Source organism: Emydura macquarii, unplaced genomic scaffold (assembly GCF_026122565.2).
Source record: "Emydura macquarii macquarii isolate MOO-44397 ecotype Brisbane River unplaced genomic scaffold, CSIRO-AGI_Emac_v2 contig_2205, whole genome shotgun sequence".
In the NCBI taxonomy this organism is placed as follows: Eukaryota; Metazoa; Chordata; order Testudines; family Chelidae; genus Emydura; species Emydura macquarii.
This window is the reverse complement of record NW_027132342.1, coordinates 17,648,224-17,669,509: the sequence shown is the minus strand read 5'-3', so window position 1 is coordinate 17,669,509 and position 21,286 is coordinate 17,648,224.

Here is a 21,286-nt window from a genome sequence, read left to right as displayed (position 1 = left end):
CCGTTTTCACTCCTTCCTGATGTTAATTAGGTAGCGCCTTGCCTATCATATCCTCCCGCATCTCCAATTGGGCTGCGTCGACCTCACCTCCCCACCTATTGGCTAAATTCACTGACAGTCATATGTTGACACATGCCCCTCCACATAATTAATTGGCTGGAGCCGCCTCTTCCCCCTCCCCATTGGCTACAAGCCCAACCCATTGGATGAGAATACGCCCACTTCTCCCGCCTTCCAGACCGTTCATTGGGCCGTATTTTTAGTCTCTCCGACCCATTGGATGAATGCTGTGCCCATCACAAAAGTGTCCCGCCCACCGAACTATAGCTCTTGTGCTTCACGGCTGCGCACCCAGTCTTCCCAATCTCAGGTGAAAAACTATGTCAATGCCCCTTAGACACATCCACCCCCGTCCGTGCGGGTCCAGCAAGAAGCAGGGACTGTGACGAGTGTCTGTTACTAATAGAGCTACAATGTAAACACTCAGAGACGCGGCGCGCCTCCTGCCTTCGACTAGTTAACGTCAGACGGGCAACGCCGCCCCCCAGGCTCAGCACACCACAAGGCTCGCGAATCCCGATGATGCTATTTATTTCCCGCTTGCACCGCCCCCTACAGACGCCAGCGAGATTGAGACGCTATTTGGCACGGGAGGTGTCAATCTTAGTGAAGCTCGCAAGTCATTGGCGGAAGCAGTTAGGAATACTCCGCCCACCACCTTCAGCCGTTGGCATTGGCAACAACAAGCAATGGTATTGGTCGCATGAACCATAGCTATTGATGACTTAACAGGGTGGCTACCATCTAACCGCGCCTCTGACTGGACAATAGCCCTGCGCCGTTGAGCGGCACTAGCTCACCCACCCTCCGCTCAGCAAAGGGGGGCAACGGCCCAGGTCCCGTGACGTCACGTGAGTGGCGCACTCCGCAGCCGCAGTGCTGCGGTTGGTGGCTGCACGTGGCGTTGCCATGCTTGCGGCCTGAGTCCCAGGCAGAGGCGTGTAGCCGTACCAAGGCCCCGCCTCCACCCCAGTCTCAGCAAGGCCGCATCGCAGTGGCCGGGCCAACTACCGGTCCCGGCAAAGCCGTGGGTGCAGCCTTGGTGCGAAGGCGAGTTACTCTGACACAGCTCTCAGTGGTGGCGTCCTGCAGTCCCAACGTACCACGGGTCACAGAGACTTCTGTGTTGTGTAGCCTGCTGCCCAGGAGCCTGGTTTCGAGACAAGCCCTTTATTATATGAACAGGAACTAGGGATGGAAACAGGGTAGCAAACCTCTCCCGTCCTCTGTGTCGCTGCAGCCTGTGCCTGCCCTGCCCTTCCTTCCTGCCAGCCGGTTTTTTTAAAACGTAAAGGATGAAATCCTGGCTACACTGAAGTCAATGGGAGTTTTCACCTGGGCTTCAGTGGAGCCCGGATTTCCTCCTCAGTGTTTTGAAATCTTCGCTGCCATTTACTTTTTGAACAATTTTCTGAACAGCTGGATCCAGAAATTCTAGCTCTGTTGTGTTCTGTAAACCCTGCTGGTAAACGTCTTTGAGGAGCTATTAGTGGGGTGACAAAATAGAGAGAGTGGTTTTCAAGTGTATGATCAGCATAATTTATAAGTATAGTTTATAAATAAAAATGGATCCTCTGACTCCAGCTGCTGGGCTGAGCCAGGAGGAGTATATAGATAGAGTAGAGGATCAAAACAAAATGCAGAGGGGCAGGAGTCTGCCTGGAAGAGATTATGCCGTGATGGGCAGAGGACCAGAGGAAACATATGGGGCTGGGAAGAGGAAGGCATATGCGGTGTCAGAGCTGTGCTTCCTGGTCTCAGAATGGAAAGAAGGAAGAGGGTGTAAGAAATACCTTTGACTAAAAAGGTTTTAAAATAAAAGAACAAAACAAGAATAAAAGAGTAAAACAAGAAAAGTACTTTTTATTTCTTTAACAGGTTTGCAAAGCTGGGCACAACTCCAGAAAAAAAATATCTGAAAGGAGCGCGCCCCTCCATTATTATTCAGCAGTATATATTTCCTATCCCGGCCGAAAGAATCCCTCCCTTCGTTCCCCATTGGCTGGGTACTAAAAGGTTTACACCTTTCCCGACCGCCTACTACATACATGGGTTTTTTTATACAAACATCTTCACATGTTCATGCTAATGAACCAATTTTCTATGCAGGGTGTGCGATAATATTCTAATACCTTATTACGCATGCGTCTTTTAGGGTGCCTTTTTGACCTCCTTTTAACAGGATTGTCTAATCAGGAGTTTTTATTCCAGAAAGGCAACTCCCAACTACTGGGCCCGTTAATTAGCTAAGTTGGCACATAACTTTAGCAAAAGCAGGAAGGGGGTAGACCTTAGTTTCTTCATCTTATGGTTTGCCCTTTATCTGTATCCAGGCACTTGATGTCTGCTTGGCCTTCAACTTCTTCTTTATCTATTAGTCCCCCCCCTTCTCCCTTCTTTCTCAAGCATTTCTTAGGCTTGAAGCTGATTAAATAACTTTCTAAGTTAATATATGCATATAGCAAAAGTATTACTTTTCTATACCTACAACTATTTTATTTCTTTTAACACTTAACTCTTTCAAGGGGATATATGAAGGCCTGCAGACTCTACTGGAGCAAAAAGGCACAGGGGCCTCATGGAGCATGAGGGGGTGGCATAGAGGACTATAGAAATAGGGAGGGAGAGAGAGCGAGAGAGGGCATTTAAAGGGGTGCTTGGCACCAACTGAGACATATATGGGATTGTATGCAGAGGCCAGGGATAATGTGATGGTTCTAGGCATACCCAGAACTGTGAATCACCATGTTACCCTCCTTTCTCCAGCATGAGAGAGACTTGCTTGTCCTGAGCTGGTTGTCAGCTCCCTGACATCACCAACCTTTTACCCACCCAAGCACTGTCCTCTGGCCCACTAGCCCTTATTGTGCTTCACCAGTTAAAAACAGGTGCACCCTAGACCCTTAGCCCCTTTAAAGCATTCAGTGTAGCATCCAGACCCTTATCTACTGAACACACAAATACCGGGTCTGCTGTCCCCCAGGGAACAGCATACAGAAAAAGTCATATTTCACCTAGTCTTCTCCAGCATTTCCAACCAACACTGGTTGTGATCCCATTTTCATGAATATAAACACACTGTCCTTTTACTTCCTAGCTGCAAGATGATGGGATGTCTTCTTTGTTCTGCAAATATAGTCCAGCCAACCTTTGAAGTTGTATCTCAGGATAAGGTTCTCTCCCCCTGCTCTGTCTACCTGTTAATTCCTTCCTACAATTCTTACAGTCCTTCATTTGCATTCAACTTAAATGGGTGATGTAAATGCTTTATGTTAACTTACAAGCTTAATTTACATCTCAACAGAAAGGGGAATAAGCATCTCATTTGAAAGAAAATCTGTTTGTCAGCTCTGCCTTGATACAGACTTTAAAACATATTTTCAGTATATAGACATAACTCCTTACATTGTATCTGTACATATATTTCACAGTGGTATTAAAGATCAGTGTGACTATAGCTTTCGTTTAAGACAGAGGTCCCCAAACTGTGGGGTGTGCTTTCCTAGGGAGAGGCGAAAAAATGATAGGGGATGTGTGGCAGGGCCCAGGTCAGCCCCCATGGGGAACGAGGGAGGGGCAGAGAGAGAGAGAGAGAGAGCGCCACCCCACTCTGCCCTAAGCTCTGCTCTGGCCTCGGCTTCCAGCTATGGCCCAGAGATATTATTCCCTGCTGGCTCCCCCACTCACAGTCTCAGTTGCCCTGGCCCCACTCCTAGTCTTGGTCCCCCAGCTACCACAGCCCTGCTCCCAGCCTCAGTCACCTTCTACCCAAACCCATGGGCTGTATATAGTGGAATCCTTTTATTGGGATTCTCCAATAGAGACCCTTACCATCCTGACTGAATGGAATTTCTAGTCAGCCAGAGACACAAATATTCTAGTGCCGGCCAGGGAACTGCATCAACATGAACTGCCTGTCATATTTACTGAAGAAGCCTGCACAGATAGGAAAAGGCACTATCTGCCTTGCTAGAACAAGAGAGCCCTTTGCCTGCCAGTCAGTCATCCCCAATAGGAATAGCTGTGAGCAACTGTCACAGGGAATCTTTGTCACTAGCCAGGGTACTTCACTGCCTAGCCAGTTCACATAGTCTCACACAAACCAACTTGTTATCCTTTTACCAACATGCATATTTATTCTTTTCTTCCAAAGTAACAGTGTGATGTAGACTTACAGAAAAAGGAGACTCCCACACTTCTCAGCCCATATTCACTCACTGGGCTTTCTTTCTGAGCTGTTGCTGCCTGTTTGTTCCATTTATATCCTCCCAATTACATCATTAGCCCAGTGATTACCACCCAGTTGCTCATAATCCCCCAATAGAAAAGCTAAATGCCTCCATCTGGGCTGCAGCCTTCTTCAGGCTGCAGCAATGTCAATGATCAGGGTGCTATTGATAATGCACTCACAGACACCCAGTATAGGGGTCCAGCATATGTATCTGGCATGGAGAAAGCACATAAAAAACAGGCAGTGGTGATAGGCTTCATGCATATTCTGCCTCCACCATAACCACCAAAGAACTGAAAACAGCTATTAGTGGAACTGAGCCTATGGCTACAGTATAGCTTAAATTGTCATAAATTTGTCGCCCAGGGGTGTGAATTAGCTGCCCCCTGAGTGTGGACAGCGCTATGTCTTCCACCGACATAGTTGCTGCCACTTATTGTGGGTGTGTTAATTAAGTCTTAATTAAGAGAGCTCTCCCATCCGCTTAGAGCGGCTACACAGGAAGTTTACTTTACTATGACACAGCTGCGCTCTCTAGTGTAGCCATAGCCAAACAGAGAGAAGCAGCATGAGGCTTAGGCCTGGTCTACACTACAAGATAAGGTTGATGTAAACCACCATGTGTCAACCTAATTGTGTATGTGTCTACACTTAAATTTGTCTCACATTGATGTAAGTGCCCCATTACAGCAACACAGTAACACCACTTCCCCAACCAGTGTTGAGCCCTGGGCAATGTACAGAGGTTGACACTGCATGAGTATAGACCCTGCATTACTCATGTCGACCCTAATATTCCTCCAGCATCTGGCTCACAATGCCTGACACTGACAGCTCTGGTCACAGTTGTGTACTCCACTGCCCAGGGTCATGGAAATCAGAAGCCCCACATCCCCTTTAAGGTTCTGTACATTTTTTAAATGCCTTTTCCTGATTTTCCAGCTTGGCGAGCACACCCAGCAGTTCTTCATTGCTGTGTACAACTGCCCAGTGGACCATGCTGGTGATGTGCTCCAGACATGTTCCAGCTTGGAATAGACAGGAGATATTGGATCCACTAGGCCTGTGGAGAGAAGAGGCTATGCAAGCACAGCTGTGGACCAGCTGTAGAAATACGGATATCTACAAGAAGATAGCATGGGGGATGCAGGAAAAAGGGTACAAAAAGGACCTACAGCAGTGCAGCATGAAAGTGAAGGAAGTGTGTCAGGCATACCAGAAGGCTAGGGAGGCCAACCGTCATACTTAGTGGAAACCCTTCTTCAACCCCGCACACCACAGTTAATATCTCTGAATCACAGGCCACTGGCATGAACAGTGATGTGCAAGACATAGTGACTGGATTGAGAATCATAGCAGTTTAGGGATGGAAGGGATCTCAGGAGGTCATCTAGACAAACCCCCTTCTCAAAGCAGGACCAACCCCAACTAAATCATCCCTGCCAGGGTTTTGTCAAGCCGGGCCTTAAAAACCTCTAAGGATGGAGATTCCACCACCTCCCTGTGTAACCCATTCCATTGCTTCCCCACCTTCCTAGTGAAAAAGCTTTTCCTAATATATAACTTGAACCGCCCCCCCACTGCAGCTTGAGACCATTGCTCCTTCTGTCATCTGCCACCACTGAGAACAGCTTAGCTCCATCCTCCCTGGAACCCCTCCTTCAGGTAGTTGAAGGCCACTATCAAATCCCTCCTCACCCTTTTCTTCTGCAGACTAAACAATTCCAGTTCCCTCAACCTCTCCTCATAAGTCATGAGCTCCAGCCCCTTAATCATTTTCATTGCCCTCCGCTGGGCTCTCTCCAATTTGTCCACATTCTTCCTGTAGTGGGGGGCCCAAAACTGAACACGATACTTCAAATGTGGCCTTAACAGTGCCAAATAGAGGGGAATAATCACTTTCCTTGATCTGCTGGCAATGCTCCTATGAATGCAGCCCAATATTCCGTTAGCTTTCTTGGCAATAAGGACACACTGTTGACTCATATCCAGCTTCTTGTTCACTGTAATCCACAAGTCCTTTTCTGCAGAACTGCTGCCTCCCCAGTCTGTAGCAGTGCATGGGATTCTTTCATCCTAAATGCAGGACTCTGCACTTGTCCTTGTTGAATCTCATCAGATTTCTTTTGACCCAATCCTCTAATTTGTCTAGGTCACTCTGTATCCTATCCCTACACTCTAGCATATCTACCACTCCCCCCAGCTTAGTGTCATCTGTAAACTTGCTGAGGTACAATCCACCCCATCCTCCAGATCCGGGGTCCCCAAACTATGGCCCACAGGCCACATCCAGTCTGCCGACACATTTTGTTTGGCCCGTTGAGTCTGCTCCCCACCTCCCGGCCCTGCCTCTTCTCCCCACCGCTCTCCCATGTGATGTGGCCCAGTGCCCTGGCCAGGAGGGGCCACTCCAGTCCACTATAAGAGCAAGACTGAGTGATGTGGCCTTGGCAGCTGAAAGTTTGGGGACCCCTGCTCCAGATCATTAATGAAGATGTTGAACAAAACTGGCCCCAGGACCGACCCCTGGGGCACTCCGTTTGTGACTGGCTGCCAACTAGATTTCGAGCCATTGATCACTACCTGTTGAGCCCAATGATCTGGCCAGCTTTCTATCCACCTTATAGTCCATTCATCCAACCCATACTTTTGTTTCTTGCTGGCAAGAATACTGTTGGAGACCGTATCAAAAGCTTTGCTAAAGTCAAGATATATCACGTCCACCACTTTCCCCACATCCACAGAGTCAGTCAGCTCATCATAGAAGGCAATCAGGTTGGTCAGGCATGACTTGCCCTTGGTGAATCCATGCTGACTGTTCACAATCAGCTTCCTATTTGCTATACTTTCTGCACATCAGGATGGTTTGTTCCTGCACCTTCAATAAGGCAGTAATGGGGTTCCCAAATTGCAGTGGAGCAACAGACTGCCATTCGGTAACTCCATTGCTGCAAATCCAGCCACTATGTCCTGCACATTGATGAGAGGCACAGTCCTGCACAGCAGGAGACAATGGCCCTGCAAACTTGCATGACTATGGTCCCCACAATGGATTTTCCAACTCCAAAATGATTTCCCACTGTACTATGCATCAACATAGTGAGTACATGCAGTGCCGATGCAAGGAGCCAAGTATGCAGTTGCACAAGCAATATATTAACTGTGGTGGCTTTATGCTGATATAGCCTGCATCTACTAAAGTTTGTACTGTAGACATGGCTTTAGACATACAAAACGGTAAGCACCACTAACCCATATGGAGATTTCTCCAGCAGTAAGCAGCAGTCATTGCCATAGAAGGATTAGACTTAAATCAGGTCTCCAAGGGACACCCCGATTAAGTGGAGTGTAAATACACTTGCAATTCTGTAACAAGTTGCCAGTCATACTGAAGACACTATATAAATCAATATATAAAATAAGTTGGGGGAACATAAAAATTAAGACCCTCTCTCTGTTTACCAGTGTTCATTCACTGAACAGGAAGCACATGCTCTCTTTTCCCCAGTGCATTCTACCCAGTTTACTGTATAACCAAAGGTTGCTAATATGGTGTCAATAGGCTGTATGCAGGGAGTGTGTGTGAGAGAAAAATGATGAAGCAAAGCTACCCACAGAGCTGCTATGCCTGAGAAAGAGGATACCATTATACTGCCCTCTGTCCCAATATTAAATTTAGTATAAATCTTTGCAGGTTTTTTCTTTGTATGGTTTTCTCTGTTTTTTTTGTGGGTGCTATCAGGGGGAAGGGGAGGGGCAATGAGAAGGGATCACACATGTATTAGAATCCTTTTGCTCTCCTTCCTCTGAAGCATCAGGGATGGTTGTGGCTGGAGATGGGACATTGGATGGGGTGGGCCAAGGGTCTGAGGTAGTACCAAGCATTCTGTTTAAGGTGCTTGACTGGCTGGTTCTGGCACATGTCATGTCCTAACTGATCGCCATATGTGGGGTTGGGAAGCAATTTCCCCAGGTCAGATTGACGGGGTGTGGGTGGGGTTTTCACTCTGCTCTGCAGCGTGTGGGTGCAGGTCACTTGCCAGGATTATCTGAGTATATCTTATATAATTGTTTCTCTGACACTGTGTGGGCTTCAGGCACCAGTGCACCTCACTCTCTTCTAATTTCTGCATGTGTCACATAATATTCTTCTTTCCTGTGGCCTGTATACTTTGGTCTAAATTCAGTTGTTGGGTTTAGTATGCAAGTGCTGGGTGGTATTGATGGCCTGTGATATACAGCAGGTCAGACTAGATGTTCTGATGGTCCCTTGTGTCCTTAAACTCTATGACTGTATATTTCATTCCTTTTGGCACAGTAAAAGAGACCCAGTTGTTTTGCCTTTCTAGTTCCATTCTGTAAGACAGTTTTGAATTACATAAAACAAATGGGCTTTTTGTTGGGTTGTCTCCATGTTCTCAGAAAGGCTCCCGAGTGGATTTTGAGAGTGCTAGCCCTCAGACTAGCTGCTGCATCACATGAACTCCACACAGAACATTCCTGCTCTTTTTCACTCACCTGCCCAAAAATGGGATCAAGTTGGATGAAGAAACTGCATTTCTCATCTTTAGCCACAGAGTGTCACTCTTATGCCACCACTCAGGCATATGGTCAGTCAGAGAGTTGGAGGTGTTGTTCCTGGTGAATAAGAATTTTGAAAGGAAGGTGAACTCACACGTGAACACTTTGGGGATCTCTAAAGTCTGATGAATTCACTGCAAGATTTTATATGAGAACAAAACTTTTGAAGGAAGACTGAAGAAACACGCCCAATGGGAAACCACCAGGGATCTGATCCTATTTTCACTGAAGTCAAAGGCAAAATATCTGTTGTCTTTTATAGAAGCAGGATAGGTCCCCAAAGCTTAACATCCAATCAAGTAAAGCCTCAGAAGGACCAGAGCCAGAGGATAGATCCAGAGAGACCCTTTAGTCTTTGTGACCCACTTTGTGTCATTCTGACTACTGCCATGTATCTTTTCACCTTATTATATAATACACGTATCCTCATCTTTCACCAGTTTGCTTCTGATTTTTTAATTAAATTTTATTTTTAATGTCACATGAACAAATAATAACACAGTAGCTGACAGATATATATGGTTCAAAAGTCAAGCCCCTCGAAGTGAGGGCTATACACAGAAATATACATAAAACAGGGACATCTTCTCTCACATGGGGATTCTGATGGGGTGGGGGGTCAGAGTATTGGGAGTAGCCTTGATGTTTAGGAGTTGAAGGTCATTTTTACTAGATTTGCAATATGATCTTATCTTATGACCTTGTTGTTATAAGGTATTGATCATTTTTGTAGATTTGCTCGGCTTTTTATTACTTTACCTGGATAAACTCAGTGGAGCTCGTTGATTAGTAAAATGCAATCTATTCACTTTGAACATACTCTTTGCTCTCATGGGGTAAAGAGTCTTTCCCCTACTCCAGCTGCACTGAACAGCAGTAAATCTAGTGTGTGAGCTGAAAATTAGTCTATTAGGTATTCGCATTCCCAGTAGGGACGGATTACATTTTGCATATCTACCATATGCAGTCTATATTGCTGTTCTTTTACTGATGCTTTGTCTTATATATAAATGGCACCTTTCATAGAATCATAGGACTGGAAGGGATCTGAAGAGGTCAGCTAGTCCAGTCCCCTGCACGTATGACAGGATTAAGTATTATCTAGACCATCCCTGACAGGTGTTTGTCTAACCTGCACTTAAAAATCTCCAATGATGGAGATTTCACAACCTCCCTAAGCAATTTATTCAAGTGCTTAACCCCCCTGATAATTAGGAAGTTTTTCCTAATGGCCAACCTAAACCACCCTTGCTATAATTTTAGCCCATTGCTTCTTGTTCTTGTTCCTGAAATGCATCAGTGCTAGCAAAGAACATGACAGTTATTATGTATAAAGACAGCCTGATGTGCTTTATCCATGATTCTGTCTTAAAATTGGAAATTTGCTTCTTAATAATGGAAATTCACTTCTTACCTACCATTCTTTTTCATGGAAGACTTTATAAACAACTGAAGACCTAGTAGGATTATGACATCACATGTACCAAGGAAGTAAAACTGAATAATTGGGAATTATTTGGAGGCCAATTAAAACTTTGGGTTTTTTGTTAAAATCTGTTTAGCTGAAGAATTAGGTGAAATAAAATATCTTTGTTAAAGATTCAGCAGTGCTCTCATGTCTTCACTTAAGGGCTGAGAAAGCTCTCAGACCGGTTCTCTAGGTCTGCTAAGAAGACTTCAAGCAAAAAAAGAGAAGACAAGATTTATCATCTCTGAGCATTGTAAGAATCGGGATGGGGGAAAAGCAAAATACATTTTTTTCTTTAAAGAAAAAAAAAAACATCTTTCAGGCCTTCTTTATTCATGATAAAGAAAGAGAAAAAAGAAGCTTATACCGAATTATTTTTCCTTTTCAGATCACAAAGCAACACAAAATAGCCATTTAGGGGAAAAAAGGGAAGAATAGTGTATCCACATGAAACAGGAGGAAATTAGGGAGATAATGTCAAATTTAATTTTTCAAATTGGAACTTGCCATGTCACTGATGTTAATATTTCTACACTTTCAAAAAACGTGCAGTGTTTTTAATAACCACAACTATGCAGACCTGGGCTTTATGTCTCTACCCAGCATGTTAGGTGTATGGCTATTTCTAATATGAAAAGGTTTTTTTTTTTTGTTTTTTTGTTTTTTTTAATTCTGCCAATTTTAGTGTGCCATATGAGTAAAGAACAGTGCATGACCTTCCTCTGCAAACAAACAACATGTTTGATATGAAGAGCATTGTGATGGCTTTACTAGAAGTAAGCTGTTGTGTACACTTAATGCAGTGAGAAGGCGAGGGTGAAAAGCACAAGGTTATTACCAGCCCATAACCAAAAGAAAAAAAAAATACTGTTAAGACAGCAATTACTCTTAAATAAACACACACTTTTAAAAAGCATATAAATGGACAATTTTTCAGAAACAAAATTAAGACAATACTTCATTCAGATGCTATTGTTAAGCCATTTTTAATTTCATACCATCATTATGGTATTTAATTTTTCAGCAAAACAACATCAGTGTGGTTTTTTTAAAAGGAAAAAGGATAACTAAGAAAATATTATGAACAATTTTGTATTCCTTTAACCTAGTACTCTTTCTTTGCTGTTTTCTATTGGGATGTTTAAAATAGAGTGCCATTTATGTTGAACTTTCAGGCCTGAAAATAAATCAGTTAATTTCTATGGATTTATTTGCAAGGGGCAGGATAGCTGGAACAATAGTCCTTTGCAGTTTTTCAGGGAGTTAAAGGACAGATGACATCTTGTACAAGTTTTTACTAACCTTATAATACCTCAATCCCACCCAGAGCCATCCCTAGGGTAGGGCAGATAGGGCAGCCTCCCTGGGCCCTGCCCTTTGTGGGTCTCTGCTCCAGACGGGGCGGGAGGCGGGCAGCTGCAGCCTTCCTGACTGGGACCAGGCGGGAGGCGGGTGGCTGCAGCCTGCCTCCTGGCTGCGTGCCAGACCTGGTGATCAGTGGCATACCGAAGAAGCCAGGCTCCTGAGCACCGACCTGTGGGGGAGCACCAGGCCGGACTTTCACAACGTGCAGCAGGGGGCACTGGAGACTCTGAGGGGCCCTGCATGCTGTGAAGGCCCGGCCCAGTGCCCCACCCCGAGCCAGGGGTGAGGCTGCCCTGTCAGCCTGTGCTGGGCTGTGGGGCTGGAGTGGGAGAGGAAGGCGCCATGTGGCGGAGGAGGCATGGGGCAGAGCCGGGATCCGCCGCCCCACATAGGGGGAGGTAAGCAGCCTATTTCCCCCCACAGGTATAGACTCCCTGTCCCCAGGGCAGCTGGAGGGTGGCGCTGTCTTGTGGGAGCTGGGGATCTCTCCTGCCCTGTGCAGGGGGGCACGCATGATGCCTGAGGGGAAGAGAGGGGGAAATGCAGGCTTTGCACTTGGGCTCCGGAGACCCAGGGTATGCCACTGGAGCCAGGCGGGGGGCCCACACAATGTGGTTTGCCTCAGGCCCTGCACCTCCCATCAAAGTCCTGCTCACCACCAACAGCTGGATCTACTATGGCAGTTTCTGAAGCAACCCTAGCTAAGTACAAATGAAGACTAGTAAGAATGGATATATAAAAATAAAAGTCTCTCTTTCCCCACTCTCCTATGAGTCCATTGTTAGTGACTGTAGCAGTCACCCTAGCTCAGGCCTGCTCTACACTGGTGGCTTAATTTGACTTAAAGTCCCTTAATTTGAATTAATTACTCCCATGTCTACTCTTGCGCATTGTTAATTCGAATTAAGGAGCCTTTAAAATCGAATTAATAAAACCACCTCTGCAAGTGGATTAGCACATGAAGTGCATCAGTTAATTCGCATTAGTGTGAGTGTGGACGCAATGGGACTTAATTTGAATTAATTGGCCTCCAGACTGTATCCCGTGATGTCCCATTTCAGTACCCTCCCCCAAAGCAGCCCTGGGAAGATTTAAATCTTCATTTCCTGTGGTGAATGGGTTTAAAATCCAAGCTGTGAGCCCCCCCGCACACACGCAACAAGACCTTTGCAGTTTGTCTCTTTAAGGGTTTGAAAGATTTCACCACCCCACTCCATGCGTGGTGAATGCGTTTTAACTGCCCAGCAAGCTCTTTGCAGTTTGTCCCTTTGAAAGATTTCACCACCCACCCACCCCTCCCCCCCCACGTGGTGAATGCCTTTTAACTGCCTGCAGCCAGAGGAAATTCTTTGCTACATTGTTTCAGTGGCCAATCATGGAAATTGATACTTTAAGAGTTTATTCACAGTGCTACATGTGGATACATTATATCATGCTTTCCATCAGTGAAATGGAAACATTTGTATCACTATTAATATACTGACTGACTCCGTTGTTATTTATCTTTCATTCTACAGACACCTGTAGAATCAAAATCAAAGGCAAGCAATATACAGGGGATGATAGGGGGAGCATAAAAGGCAAACAGTATACAGGTGGGGGGGTTGTTTGGTGAAGGGAAAAATCAAAGGCAAGCAATATACAGGGGGTGGTGGGGGGAGCATAAAAGGCAAACAGTATACAGGTGGGGGGGTTGTTTGGTGAAGGGAAAAATCAAAGGCAAGCAATATCCAGGGGGTGGTGAGGGGAGCATAAAAGACAAACAGCTACAGTTCTAAAGTAATCGAGGATAAGATGTGATGTATTTGTCATGGTCAAAATGAGAGCATAGTTCAGCTGGCTCCATGTGCCTGCAGCAATGGCGATCGGGGGAGTAAAAAAAATGGCATGAAAATCCTTTTCCTGTTTGTTTGGGGGTGGGGGAAGAGGGTGGGGGAAGCAGCGCTGCATCCTGGGATGATGACACTCGTCACAACAGTCTCTTTGGTTAGTTGCACTGTGGGATAGCTTCCCACATTGCACTGCTTTCTAATTCGAATTAAGGCTGGCCAGTGTGGACGCAAGAAACCAGCACAAACACTGTAGTGTGGATAGTCTGCAGCACTTTCTATAAATCGCTTTCTGTAATTCAAATTAAGCTAATTCAAATTAGTGCTGCAGTGTAGACATAGCCTAGTCTGTACAATACTTTCCTTCTACCAAACATCAAAAGAAAAACTGCAGATTCAGATGAACACTGGAGTTTCCTAAAATTGTAGGACTGGAAGGGACCTCGAGAGGTCATCTAGTCCAATCCCCTGCATTTATGGCTTTGCTAAGGTGTCAAATTTTGTGCGGTTCCACATGTGCTATTTCTAGTCAATTTATTTTCCCTATCCCCACAATAGCACAGGGAGTGGGTGTGGGTAGAAAAGAAAGGTCAGGGCAGATCCCCCACGGAGGTGAGATATGAGTGTGTATATGGGTGTGCACTCACAGCTGGAGAGAAAAGAGTGGGAAACAAATTGGGAGACAGCAAGGGACTGGGATTTGGGGAATGCCTGTGATGACTGAGGGGCATTTCCAAAAACAGTAGAGACCCAGGAAGGAGTGGGAGTGGGAGAACCCTAGAGAGGAGGTTATGGGGGGAGAAAAGGCAGCCTGGGGCAAGGAGTGTTAGAGGGAGGGAGCAGCCTGGGGGAATGTCTGCAGTGTCCTGGGGCCATAATTTTTTCTGTCACGTGTCCCTTGTGCCCTGGCCAGCACCAGCCCCTCTGTTGCTGACTCACTCACTCTTCCCCCCAGCTCTTCTTAACTGTTCATACTTCCTGGCTGGGGGACCGCAGGAGAAGCCATGACAAGACAGAGGAGGAAGAGACAGATTGGGGACTGGGTTACCGGCATTAGGAAAGGGAACTGCAGAGAGAACCCTGATTCTACCCCACACTGGATGTGTAAGTAGTTGCAGGGAATATGAGTAAGCAAGATGGAGCTGCCGCGTGTGTGGCATCAGCCAAGCTGCCTGATGGTTGGCCAGCCCTGAGGTAGCTGACTGAAGCTGTTCCTGTGATGTACACCTCCATTTGTACTGGCACAATGGTACTGGAAGCAGTAAAAGCAAAGCTCTTGGAGTTTACTTTGTTTTTTCTTTCTTACCTGAGTCACACCATGCACAAACTTGTGACTCACTCATTGTGCTGTCTTGGCCAGCATCCAGGGACTGTTGGCAGTGAAACCAAGCCCAGTTCCATTGCTGAGCTCCCTGCACTTCCTGCGTGACTGGGAGCTGACAGCAGCTCCCCTCCTGGCTGTCATTTGACCTACAGCTAGGAAGCAGAGGAGAGGAGATGGTTGGACTCCTCCCCCCCCAACCAGGGTTTCACTGAGAGCAGGGGAAGCCCACAAACAGAGGTCCTGGGACAACAGGGCTATTTAAAGGTCCCATCTTCTCTCCACTTCCTCCTACTGGGAAACACTGTGAGGCTGTTGACAGATCTCAGGCAGGAGCAGGAAGCTTAGTGCTGAGGTGCTGGATCAGGAACTGGTCCAGTGGACTTCACCCATGCACTACTCCACTCAGAGAGCCCCTAGCTGCCCTTTTTTTTTTTTGGAGGTGGGAAAAGGTCTCTCTCCCTATTCCAGGAGTGCCCCAGCTTCCAGTGGGTGATGGGGAGACTTGCACAAATACCCCTTCTCGTATCACATGTGATGAACCCCCTCCCCAGTGTACATCCCTTTCCCCTGGCCAGATAGGAGAAGGGGTCCTGAACCAGGAAGTGATTCAGCACCTTGGGGCAGCAGCAGCTGCATGATGACCCAGCCTAGAACTGCAGAGAAGCTGAATGCAATGACAAATCCCCAGGGACTGTGTACAGAGCCACATGTGGAACAGGCTGTGAATGCCAGACATTACAGCTGGGTGCAGGTCTGTATGGGAGAGCAGCAGCAGCAGCAGGGTAGATAGCCAAGCAGAGGTGCCTCAATGAGAGAGGTACCACTGAGCCGGGCCTGGAAACCTGCACATTCCCATTTGCTAGAATAAAGACTAGACTGGGACTGAAGAGCCCTAACTGTCAATTGGACTGTCTCCCTCCTCCCCAGCCCAAACAATAACCACTGTTGCTCACTATGAACTGTAACTGTTTAAGCTTCTATACCTAGGGTTGGTGTATTCCGGCTCTGAGCAGCACTAATAACTACATATAGTTGTCTCTCCCTCTCTCACTTTGAGGAAACAGGAAATGTGCTTTCCCCCCAATCCTATGCTAAGCTGCTCCACAGTCCTCAAAGAATGTCAACAGATCCTTTTTTTTCAGTGCAGCAGTGGAGGAGATGGTCCTTTTCGTCTGAAGGCTGCTGCCACGGGAATAGATAAGGACCTGCAGCTCTCATTGGTTGTTGCAGAAAATAGCATGTCCACTCCCAACATCCCTCAGCAGCTGTTTTGTCAGGGCATAGCCCACCTACTGACTTGTGCTGCTGAAAGATTGGCCCCCAGACCAAACTAGGGCAGCCCTGGCAACTACCCTAACTGGTGGCCCTGCTTCAGTGGCCTCTCTGGGCCAGTGGTAGAGCACAGAATCATCAGGCTGCAAGGCCTGCCGTAGAACACCAGTACACCAGGCCCTGGCCTAGTCTTAGGGGAGCATAGAACTAGCTCTGTGACTCCTGCAGAGCACCTCATGCAGCAGAGATATTCCCAGGAACAGCCCTTTTACATGGGTTTAGCCATCACAGAGTGGCTGTATACAGGGGTAAATTCCCCTCCTATTTTACATCAAACTCCCCTCAAGTAAGAGATTCCAAAGCAAGATTGAGCCTGCCAGAACCCTCCGACTGGCTGCAGGGCATACCCTCTGCAACCGGCTCCTACTTGCATCTCTGTCTCTGTCTTTGTGTGTCTGTCTCCTTGGATGCAAATAGAAAATGGGAGGGTGGGGAGTGTCAGATTCTACTCTCAGTAACACCAGTGTAAATTCAGACTAGCCCCACTGGCTGCAGTGCAGTTAGTCTGGATTTACATTGGTGTAAATTAGCATGATATGGGCATGTAGCAGAAATTAATACTTTTATAGTAGGTTAGAAGTTAGTGAGAAACTAGCAGCATCTGAACTGAATTTGTCTCTCAGAAATCTTTTGATTTATTAACATGCTCTTCAGATATTCACTTTATTTACTCTGTATTTATTAATGTATCTCTGTCTTGAAATGACAACAGCAAATGCTTTAATATGTCAGAGGAAAGGTCATTATTTCACTGAAGTGCCTATCAGAGCCTCTACCTATTGTACTTCTACTGAAGTGTTATTTTATAACTTCCTGACCACAAGATGCATTAGTCTGTAGGAATAGACTCTCAAAGCAAGTGGTGGAGTCATTTATAAACCACTAGAAAATGTAGTGCAGGGGATAATCTTGTGGCAAGCTAGGGCGGTAGACAAAATGACCCAGTGAGCTTTTCCATCTCTAATTTCTATCATTCAAACAAGTTATCCCTCAGTGCACTAAATTTCCTTTCTGTCGATAGCAGCACACTATGACTAATGACCATGCTAAATCCCAGCACCTGATCCTTCTACAGCAATGTTCTGCACTTAGCAAGCTGGCTAAAAATGATCACATTTTGTTTAGCCTTATTTTCTGCTTCTTTATAGCAAGTAGTCAGCATGGGGGAGCTGCCAGAGAGGATTTCTGGTGGAAGATTAGGGATAACTAAGGCAATGGTTGCATCTGAATTCTATAAAGAAAATCAAATATTGCAACAGTAAAATGAATAGTTCTTTAAAAATGTAAGTAGTCTTTCTTCTCAAATGCTTGAAGTAGTAAAAGCCCTTTCCTAAGGATATCTAACATATGCACTTCAAGCCATTTCACCAAAAGTCTTGTCCTTTAGGGGGGTGGCTTTTCCTTTTAAATCTCTCTCTCTCTGGAAGGGTCCTCCATGTGGCTCTGACAGGTGCTCCTCAGTCCGTTCTTTCCCAGTGAAGCAAAAAAGAGGAGGGTATAATAATGAAAATAGCTCTTACTGTTTACTTAGGTCTGCATTTTTTAAACAGAACCCAACCTAACATAGAAAGGGGATTCCATGGTTCTGCCCTACTGAAGTTAGCTTAGACATTTATACTAGACCTTTTAACTTGTCCTGTAGGAATCTCAGATACCACCAACTTAATCCAGCCACAAATAACACCCTTGCATAGGGTTTGTTTTCTGAAGTTTGCTAAATGAACAGTGTCTGACTCAGGATGCTGCCAACTCTGCTGACCCAAGCAGTTCATGTATTTATCCCACACCCCTTTTTGGTACACCTGCCTCCTTAATTATTTTTGCTTAGTGTTGGGGCTGGCTCCTACATGTGACAAGTTGCCTTCTGTCCTGTATGTTGGAGCTTTCACTCCTCTGGAGAAAGGCTAGTTCAGTGGTTAATGCACTGGCCTAGGACATGGGAGACCTAGCTTTGATTTCCTGCTTGCTGGGGACTTCCTTTGTGACTTTTGGCAAAATCATTTATTAGCTTTTGTGCCACCATCTGTAAAATGGGGATAATAATGCTTCCCTACTAATAGGGCTGTTGGAGGATAACTACATTAAGAGATTGTGAAGCACGGTGAGACCTATTGTGGAGAAATGCTCTATGAGAAATAGGCATTATTTATTTGCAGTATTTGGGGGAAGAAATGAACTAGGACTAGGGTGACCAGACAGCAAGTTTGAAAAATTGGGACAGGAAGTGGGGAGTAATAGGTGTCCTTGAATATTGGGACTGTCCCTATAAAAACAGGACATCTGATCATCCTAACTAGGACACATTACCCAACCAGTCAATATGTATTCTGGATCACAGCATAAGAGGACTTTCTGATATGGATTGTTCCAAAAGAACATTCATCCATATGGCCTAGTGTAACTTGAATTATTCCAAGCTGAGTCTCTCATTCTGCCCTGCTAGTGGGAGTGCTGGTCTGACCAGTTTATAACCAGTGGGTACTAGGCCCCTGGCAGGACAAGGAGAAATAGAACCATGATGTTAGCCCTCCCTCAGTCATGGCTATTAAATTGACTGCAGGAGATTATATCCTTTCTGTAATAGGCACTCAATTTTGATAGGGAAAGAATTAGAGCAACATCCATTCAGTCTAGAATAGGTAATTACCACCCCTGCCTCTAAATCTGCATTCAGTAATACTATACAGCCCTCTGGCAGAACATGCCTTTCTTCCCTGTGCAAAGAAAAGAGGCAGAGAGGAGCCATTACTGAAGATGTGTAGAGTGGAGCGGGAAAAGGAAACAGAAGAAAGAGAGACATTTGTAACTTAAAACAAAGATCAGAAGTTAGCATAACTCTAAGAGTTAGGCAAAATGTTTCCCAGCCTGGCTGCAGGCACAAAGGCCTTGCGGCTACAGCTGTAGTTTTCTCCATCCCATGTCTTCTATCACCTCTGATCCAGCTTTCCCCAAACCTCTCACTATGGAGGATTCCTGCATTCCTCTGCAGACTGAGTACAAATAGAGTCTTGGGACACAAAGAGGTCATTAATCCCTGGAATGCTCACTGATTACATGAGAATACCTACCAAAAGTTGAAGGAAATTTGTGGGAAAAAATCCAAGAATGATATTGGGGAGCAAGGAACAGAAGGAAAGACTAGATCAATACTACTGATTTTCTTGGGAGATCCTCGCTGGGGAAAGTGCAAGTGAAGAAAACTGACAATGGAAACTAACTGATGGCTGCGCAGCTAGTGGATATAAATGGTTTGGGGTTCATACAGCATTGATAAACTCTCCGCTACAAGGAAAGTGGATGAGACTACTGCCACTTAAGCAGAAGGAGTGCTCACCTCCCAAGTTGTGCACTGGCAGTGATTGCTAAGCAGGCTTTAAAATGTAGACAGGAAAGGGAGGAGCTTTTGCTTACCTCAAGCCATTTTTCATGTAATTCAACATACAGAAGTCAGACAGGAGATAGAATTGTTGCAAAATGTAATCAGGAATAAAAAGAGTACTTCATGTACACAAGAAAGAATATTTCATGAAGAAGAGATGAAGAGTTACTTAAATGTCAGCTATTATGATCTCATGGGTATAGCTGAAAGGCAGTGGGGTGATTGACTCTCAAATTAAATGTCATTATTGATGGGTACAAATTACAGAGGAGAGAGGGGGAGAGAAGAAAGGATAGCACTTTGTAAAGAGTATTTACAACAGCAGCAAGATACAACTCTGATGAAGAGAGCAGCATGGAAAAAAAAAAAAACCTGAAGTGGGCATCTGCTGCAGCCCACCACAACCAGAAGAGAGAATGAAAAAAAAAATATGGAGCAACCCTTAAGGTATTCAAAACCACAGGGGACTGTACTCATGGGGAATTTTAACTGCCCAGACATCCATTAATAAATACAGTCAAATATCTGTCAAAGATCTCCCTATGCTGCACAGAAGGCAAGTCTAATCTCTAACAAAAGGGCAGTGAGGGGAGGAAAAGAGGATCCTCTGGGAATAAGGCTAGAGGCTAAAAAAAATTCTTGAAAACAAATTTCTAACTGATTTCAACATCAGGTACATGCTGACAGTAACACGACAGGGTACATGCTCACAATGGATTCCCACTTGCCTTAGGCAGAACACCACATGGGAAGTGGCATACCTTGGAGGCAATAACGCACAATTCATATATGTAGTTATAATGGCTACCTGTACAATTTATGTGCAATCACATACGAAGGTATGGTTTTATCAGATACTCACATAGCTGCTCTGTCTCCTGTAGTGCAGTTTGGAGGATGTTGTGGGGTTTGTACAAATTGTGATCGAAGAAAGTAGCCATGACGGGGGCAGGGGAGAACAAAAAACAAACAAACCAAAAAATCCCAGCAGTGATCAATTTATGCATAGAGAGGAAGTTATTGAAATTGTGAGAATAAATATAGCAACACTATGGAACACAAACTACCTGATTGTAAGATATAAGGAATGTTTATTTGACTCATAAAATGCATATTTCATGATTCCTTGGCACATGTACACAAATATGTACAATAAATTTGCACAATGTCAACCAAAAGACTCAGACTCCCTCACAAAAGAGAGAGGTCCCCAATTTTGTTATCCCGTGGCAGAGTTGAGGGCCTCTCACTGGATTGACATGGGTTAAATCTCTAAACAGTGTTAGAGTTGCTTCCTCACAAGTAATCTTCCCAAAAAGGAAGGTTAGACACATGGTTATAATTGGCAATATTAGCATCAAAAGATGGCTTCTTGTTCAACCGCTCAAACTTGGTTCATTTAAGGACTGCTGCCACCTAGCTCTCCCTTAGTGAGGTGCTGATTAACTTTGTACATGTCCCTGCACCTCACACTACATTTTGTCCATCAGAGGAACATAGATCTATTTCATGGGTTGCAGGCCTTAAGTTCCCCAAGCACCTTGAGAACCACAGTGAATAAGGCTGGTCAAAATAAATCATGATTATCTCACCCATGCACAAACCTATTGGTATGGGAACAGCCAGTCTTATTTGCAGTGTAGATGTAAGTAACCCGCCAGTCAAACATTCAACTCTGCATTTGAGAGCAGATAGCCTGGATAGGCTGTTAGCATCC